The following is an 8,619-nucleotide window of genomic DNA, read 5'->3' on the forward strand; positions in this document are numbered from 1 at the left end:
GTCCAGCTATTCGGTGGCAATTCGGCAGATGGTCCCTCACTCCCGCTCAGAGCGAAGGACCTCCCGCCGAATTGCTGCCACAGATTGCTATCGCGGCATATATTTTTTTTTTTTGGCTGCTTGGGGTGGCCAAAACCCTGGAGCCGGCCCTGTGAATAAAGTAACTTCAATGACTGCTACTGTGGTAGCAAAGTATCCTGAGGTAATTGCTTCTATTATGGGAGGAACATGACGGTTCACTGTCCTGGATTTAGCTAATGAATTCTTTGCAATCCCTTTGCACCCAGACTCTTGGTACAAATTTGCCTTTACTTTCCAGGGAACACAGTTTTGTTTCACCAGAACCTCAAAGGGTTTCCATAACAATCCTGCTATCTGCCACATGCACATGAACAAAATGTGGGATAACATGCTTAATAAAGATAGCATCATATCATATGTAGCTGATATCCTTATAAGCCCAAAAACTAAGAAAGAAAATTTAGAAATATTTGATCAAGTGTTACAGAAAATAAAAGAAAAGAAACAGGGTTTAAGGTAAGCCCAGAAAAGGCTCAAATATGCCCACAGCAAGTAAACTACCTAGGAGTAACTGTGGGACAAGAAGGACGATCACCAGATAAACAAAGGATAGAATTGTTGCAAAAATTACCAGCCCCTACAGACGTATCTACTTTAAGGTCATTTTGGGGTATGACTAATTTTTCCAGAGAATTTATAGAAAGTTATGCAGAGAAAGCTAGTCCCCTGTTTAAGTTTAAGTATTAAAAAAGGATAATAACTGGGTATGGGGAATAGAACAGCAGGAAGCTTTTATGCAGCTCAAAAAAGCATTAGCACAAGCCCCAGCTTTAGCATACCCAAAAGTAGGACAACCTTTTGTGCTTCAGTTGGCTACTACTAGTACTAGAATGAGTGCTGTATTGAGTCAGGACCATGGTACAGGTCTTCGACCAGTGCCATACGCCTCTAAAGGTATGTACACTACGAAATTAGGTCGATTTTTAGAAATCTATTTTATACAGTTGATTGCGTATGTCCACACTAAGCGCATTAAGTCGGTGGAGTGCGTCCTCACTACTGTGGCTAGCATCTATTTACGGAGTGGTACACTGTGGGTAGCTATACCACAGTTCCCGCAGTCTCCGTCGCCTATTAGAATTCTGGGTTAAGCGCCCAATGCCTGATGGGGCAAAAACATTGTCGCGGGTACATGTCGTCACTCTCTCCTCCCTTCCTCCCTCCCTCCGTGAAAGCAACGGCAGACAATCGTTTTGTGCCAGACATCAGGGTGATTAGAAGAGCACAGCAAGGTGTGCTACTGTCATAACTATAAAGGGAAGGGTAACAGCTGTCCTGTGTACAGTACTATAAAATCTCTCCTGGCCAGAGACTCCAAAATCCTTTTCCCTGTAAAGGGTTAAGAAGCTCAGGTAACCTGGCTGGCATCTGACCCAAAGGACCAATAAGGGAACAAGATACTTTCAAATCTTGGTGGGGGGGAAGGCTTTTGTTTGGGAAGTTGTTCGCTCTTGGGACTGAGAGGGACCAGACATCAATCCAGGTTCTCCAAATCTTTCTGAACAAGTCTCTCATATTTCAAAATTGTAAGTAAACAGCCAGGCAAGGCGTGTTAGTTTATCTTTGTTTTCTCAACTTGTAAATGTATCTTTTACTAGAGTGTTTATCTCTGTTTGCTGTACTTTGAACCTAAGGCTAGAGGGGGGATCCTCTGAGCTCTTTAAGTTTGATTACCCTCTAAAGTTATTTTTCCATCCTGATTTTACAGAGAGGATTTTTACCTTTTTCTTTAATTAAAAGCCTTCTTTTTAAGAACCTGATTGATTTTTCCTTGTTTTTAGATCCAAAGGGGTTGGATCTTGATCCACCAGGAGTTGGTGGGAGGAAGGATGGGGGATGGTTAATTTCTCCTTGTTTTAAGATCCAAGGGGTTTGGATCTGTATTCACCAGGGAATTGGTGAAGGTCTCTCAAGGCTACCCAGGGAAGGGAATTAGCTTTGGGATGGTGGCAGCGGACCAGATCTAAGCTGGTAGTTAAGCTTAGAAGTTTTCGTGCAGGCCCCCACATTTGTACCCTAAAGTTCAGAGTGGGGAAGCAGTCTTGACAGCTACGCATCAGAGAGGCTTTGAAAACCAGTTTCATGACTGGCCAGGCTTCGGTGTGACAGTTGTGTGTTTCTCCTTGATGCAAACCGGCCCCCTTTGTTGATTTTAATTCCCTGTAAGCTAACCACCCTCCCCCCTTCGAAATAAAGTAACTCATGTTTTAAAACCATGCATTCTTTCTTTATTAATTAAAAAAATGACATAACGGACAAGGTAGGGGTGAGGTGGGGGAGGAGGGAAGGACAAGGCCACATTGCTTATTGTAGACACACTAAAAATCAAACTGCTTGAATGACAGCCTTCTGTTGCTTGGCCATCCTCTACAGTGGAATGGCTGGGTGTCCGGAGCTCCCCCCTTCCCACATTCTTGGGCGTCTGGGTGAGGAGGTTATGGTACATGGGGAGGAGGGTAGGCGGTTATACAGTGGATGCAGCAGGGATCTGTGTTCTTGTTGGCTTTCCTGCAGCTCCAACAGACACTTCATCATGTCCATTTGCTCCCCCATTAGTCTCAGCATCGCGTCCTGCCTCCATTCTTCACGCTCACTTAATTCTTTCCTGGCCTCTGCCATTGAATGCCTCCATGCATTAAGCTGTGCCCTATCAGTGCGGGAGGACTGCATGAGCTCGGAAAACATGTCATCGCGAGTGCGGTTTTTTTCACCTTCTAATCTGCAATAACCTCAGGGACTGAGATGATAGGGGGAGTGTAGAAACATTCTACGCTCTACGATTCTGGGGGCACTGCATGGTCACCTATGCTGCTGAGTTTGCCATGCTGACCAAACAGGAAATGAAATTCAAAAGTTCCCATGGGTTTTCCTCTGTACCCGGCTAGTGCATCAGAGTTCAAAGTGCTGTCCAAAGCAGTCATAATGGAGCACTCTGGGATAGCTCCCGGAGGCCAATACCGTCGATTTGCGTCCGCACTACCCGAAATTCGACCCAGCCTACTCCCCTTGCCGGGGAGGAATACAGAAGTCAATTTTAAGAGCCCTTTAGGTCAACAGAACGGGGTTGGTTGTGTGGACGCATTCATTTTTAAATTGACCCAACCCTGTAGTATTAGCCTTGGTTTGGGCTGTGCAGCATTGGGAGTATTTAGTAGGACTATCCACCAGTCTTCTTAAAACATCCCATTTTCCCATAAAATATATCTTAGCAGGAAAAATTAATGATGGACATGTATCTAGTCCTAGATTAACAAAATGGACATTAGCCTTGCTGAATAAAAATGTAACAATGGAAAAGGTTCCCAAGTCTATCACCAGTTCCTTATGGCCTCATAATTGAAGGGGAACAACATGAAATTTCCTTACCAGAAATTCCCCATGAAGGACCTATATTATTCCAGGGTGGAGCAATTCTAAGTGAAATCATGTATAGAGTAAATGTAATTTGGTTTGTGGACAGGTCAAAATTTACTAGGAAGGCAAGGCGTACAAGGGATATGCAGCTGTAAGGATATTTGATGAGAAGGTCTTCAAGGGACAATGTTTACCTCATTCGGCACAGGCTGCTGAAATTGTAGCTGTAACAGTAGCATTGGAAAATACGCCAATAGATTAAACTGGCTATTTTCACAGATTCTGAATGGGTCGTAAGGGCTATCATAGATTGGATACCTCAATGGCAAAAGAGGGGCATGAAATCAGCAGATGGTAAATACATTGCTCGTGCTAAAAAACTGATACACTTGTGGGAATTGGCACAGCAAAGGACACAACCAGTATTAATGGGAAAAGTAAAAGCCCATAAGAAAAATGTTGAAGGAGCTCAGTGAAATAAGAAGGCAGATGAACAAGCTAAAGAAGGAGCCAAGGAAGAGATAGTATGGCAGCCACAATTCCAATCGTTCCCGGTAGCTAAGATAGAAGGAGAAAGGATAGAACAGATTGATTTAGTAGCTTTACAAAGAAAAGACCCTGAGGTACAAAAATTGGTGTCAAAAGAAAGACACCAAGGATGGAAAATCTGGCAACATGAAACAGGATTAGTATTAGCAACCAAAACAGAAGAGGATATGTCTGTATGAATAGTTCCAAAAGAAATTAGAACTGAAATGATCTCACTGGTACATGATAATGGACATATGGGACTAGATAAAACCCTTGATAGCCTGCAAATGGTAGGTTGGTGGCCAAATATGGGGGTAGATGTAGAACAATATGTAAATAATTGTTTACCCTGTGCAGCAAATAACACAGATACCAAAATAACAAAAGGACCACTACGACATCAGAGAATAGAGAGTCCATGGGCTAAGCTGCAAATTGATTTTATTGGTCCATTAGCAAAAACTGCAAAAGGAAACCAGTATTGTTTGGGAATAGTAGATCCTTTTACTAAATGGGTGGAGACAATCCCCACAAGAAATAATACAGCATTAACTACAGCTAGAGTGCTGATGGATCAAGTTATTACGAGATGGGGCATCCCTAAAGAAATAGATTCAGATCAGGGACCTCACTTTATAGGAGAAATTACAAAAGAATTGTGCCAGGCTTTTGGCTTTAAACAAAGGTTGCATATAGCTGGACATCCTCAGAGCTCAGGACAGGTAGAAAGGACCAATAGAACAATAAAAACTGCTCTAAGGAAAGTGGTAAATCAACAGTGTAAAGATTGGGATCAGAAACTACCGCTAATATTGATGGCCATTAGGGTGAACCATAGTGTCGCATGGTGTAACTCCGTTTAAAGCTATGACAGGAAGAGATATGAGGTTGCCTAAACAATGGTGGGTAATTGGTACACCCCCAGATGGATTACAACCTAGAGTGTTAACAGACCAACGATGCAGAAATTACTAGAATCTATTGCTGAAACGCATAAACAATTAGCGATAACACTTAAAGGAAAGGTTCAGGAAATGGATAGGAAAATGGGACCAATCCTGCACCCTCGGGAATGGCAGATCCATGATATGATTATGTATAAACACATAAAAGAAAAAGGCCATGTCCTAACCTCTATTTGGGAAGGACCAGTTAGAATAGTCAATCAGGCAAGCCCTAAAATATATCAATTGAATATTCGACAAGGAAAAAGAAAGGTGTCAAAATGCTTTCACTCAGCACAGTTGAAAAAGTAGAAGGGAGAACAAAATTATCTATAATATTTCTCTTATTATAGAATCAGAAAAAGATAAGATAGGAAAAATGCAGAAAGAAGGAGTATTGAACGAGATGTGGGATGAGGAAGATTGGTACCAATCTGCAGCTTCCACTACATGGACAAAGCAAGGGTTAGATGAGTTCCTGGAAAAGTTGCCCATTCTTGAACCATCTAGAAAGAAAGATAGTCAGACATAAAGGAGAACATCAAGTCAAGAATAGAAAGAGATAAGAAATGGCAGGAGAATGGTTTCATGATTTACTAGATTTAAATGAAATGATGGACCTAATAAACATGTCTGAGGAGAAGTTAGAAGAGATAATCGTGGATCTAGAAGGCATAAACAACATAGAAGAAGATAGTGATGAATTCAAGTCCATGGATAGTGGTAGAAACAACTGAGGACGAGGAAGAAGCAGCTCACCCGTTAATGATAACGCAATTAATAGTAGATGCTCAAGGGAGACTTTGGTCCTAGTACTGTTAAATGACCTAGGGGTTAGAGTAGGGATACTCTGCCACATTGATACAGGGTCACCAATGTCCATACTCAATTTAGACCTGAATGTAAATCTCGGTCCCTATACTCAGGAGACACTATGAGGTTAATGGAGTAGGGGGACAAGTCCGCATCCATATTAGTCAACCCATGTCGATCAGAATAGGAAATCAGCTGATTTTGACTCACTTTGGGTTGATGCACAGGGGCATGGGAGGATATGGGATTATTGGAGTAGACGTGATCAAAATTTTAAATTGTCTTATAGATTTAAATCATCGAGCTTTATGGATCGAAGTATAATTTTATTGAATGTGTTTTACTAAAGATTTAAATATTAATAAGTTATGGTTGAGATAGTTGGGTTATTGTTAATATAATTTTTTTTAAAACAATATATTGTTAGTAAATGATTTAGGGAAAGTAAAGTTAATGTTATTAAAAAGTTTTTGTTAAAATAAATTATAAAATTGTTTTGAAAAAGACAAGTCTCTCTCATTCTTTATATCTTTCTGAAGGGGAAGCCAAATGCGGTTCTATTAATCTTGGCTCTTCTGGGTATTTGTGTCTATGGGAATCTACTATGGTGATGTGAATTCAGACACAACACCAGCGATCCAGTGGGCCAAGTCTCATCCCAATGATAAGGTTTTGGCTAATAGTATAGAGGAATGTGTTTTCACAATTCCTAAATTAAGAAATATAGTAATAAAAGTAGTAATGGGACTGGTTCGAATTATAGAATTTATGGCACAAAATTATAGGGGTAAGATACTCATCACAGATGATGACCACAAATTTAGTATTTTATTCAGAGATCAAGGAAAGGGAGTATTGGCAAAGGTCTGATGAGAAATCACCACAACCTTCAAATTATACATGGAAATCAGACGAAGGAATAGGAACCATACGTGGTAGAGTAGTTAATGTAGGACCAGGGTAGCGTGCACTATTAGAAGGATTAAAAATAATTGCATGCTCACCAAATTTATTGTTAAGTGCAGAAGAGAGGGTGAATTCAGGTATAAAACTGACAATTAAACCCAAGAAGATGGTTATAGAAAGAACAATGAAGGCAATCACAGAAACAGCAATAGAGTGGATTAAACCAAAGACAGCAACTATCGTCAACAGTATTCAAGGGTGCGAGTTCACAGTTTGAAAGAATGATAGGGCAAAAGCAATAACCATTATCATGGGTCCTATAAAAGCCTTAGAACAAAGTGTGGGAGATAGGAGATGGAAGTTTGTTACAACCTATTATGATGCTCATAAGTGTTCCATTGTGTTTGCCTCTCAAGAGCAGGCACACTTAATGACCCATCTGGATTATCATATCATACCAAAGCCATCAAATTGTGATTGTGATGCTACTGATAATACAGATAAAATCTACAGGAAAGTAGCAAGAGCAGGACAATGGCAATGTGCCATAATAGAGGGACCAAATGTAATGGCACGATCAGATAATTTAATCATATATCCAAATAAGAATTCTTCCTGTGCTGTCATAGCATGGTATGTCCCTACATGGAGTAAGGACAGTACAAAAACAATAAAGAGGGGTCAGCAGAATAGATGTTCAGTATGAATTATGAGTTGAAATTACATATAAAAATCAAATGAAATTACAGATATGATAGAAAGTGCGAACAAGGAAATTCGGGTCAAGTTTTATTTCATTATTGGTGTGAAGGTACTGTAAATATAACTAGAAGACGAGGAAGTGGAACCTGGAGAATTAATGGTCCACACTTTAGTTATCCTTTCTCTTTTACATGGATATAAAAACCAGAGTCAATGAGCATTGGTCCCTATGTTGTGAAAAAGGATATCAAGAAACAGTTGATAATAGATCCCACCTATTCTCTAAAGAAAATAATAATAGATCTACACCACATGAATATTTCCCATCAAAATCCAGAATGCAAAAAAGTACACTAACTCATGAGGGCTGAAAAAAGTGGATGGAAACTCAACTTCACCTGAGAACTCCAACCAATAGAATGAAAAGAGATTTGAAGGGTAGAACAATATTAGCAGGAACAGGTGTGTTAAACAGCATAGATACCGAGGTATTGGCCAATAAATTAAATTCAGTGGAGAAACATTTGGGTGCAATCTCAAAACCTTTAACAACATCTCTGAATGATATGAGTGTTAGTCATCATTTTATCATGAATTTGCTTCCCAGCTGGGAAAAATTTAAAAAAAAAATCATTTGACTATTCTAAAGACAGTAGAGGTATTACAAGACAATGTATCCTTAGCTTTAGCATATATACAGGTGCAAACTTGGACAAATGATGTGGTATAGAATATTATAAGACATGGAATGAGTGGTATTTTCTCTCTTGAAATAAGTATTATGTGGTAACATGCCTCAGAAGCTGAGAAGAGATTGTACTCTTGGCGGAGAATAGTAAACTTCACATACAATCCTCAATTAAGCCAAGCAACTATGTTTATAATTATGATGTCTAAAGCCATATTGAATGGATATTTCCGATTGTATAACTTGGGTTAAATATTAACGCAAGTGTAATGCAACCAATTGAACATAAACATTGGGCAATAAAGCAGAATCAGACATGGAAAACTGTGGAACTTGAGGCTTATATGAAAGAATGAGGGATTGGAGATATCTGCAGTAAGGATGCGATTCAACCTTATGACATATGTTTAAATGAAGAAAGAGGAAAATGCCATTACCAATTAGCAAAAGGAAGAACAGGAGTACTTGTGGCACCTTAGAGACTAACAAATTTATTAGAGCATAAGCTTTCGTGGACTACAGCCCACTTCTGTAGTCCACGAAAGCTTATGCTCTAATAAATTTGTTAGTCTCTAAGGTGCCACAAGTACTCCTGTTCTT

Source organism: Trachemys scripta, chromosome 1, assembly GCF_013100865.1.
Source record: "Trachemys scripta elegans isolate TJP31775 chromosome 1, CAS_Tse_1.0, whole genome shotgun sequence".
NCBI classification, from domain to species: Eukaryota; Metazoa; Chordata; order Testudines; family Emydidae; genus Trachemys; species Trachemys scripta.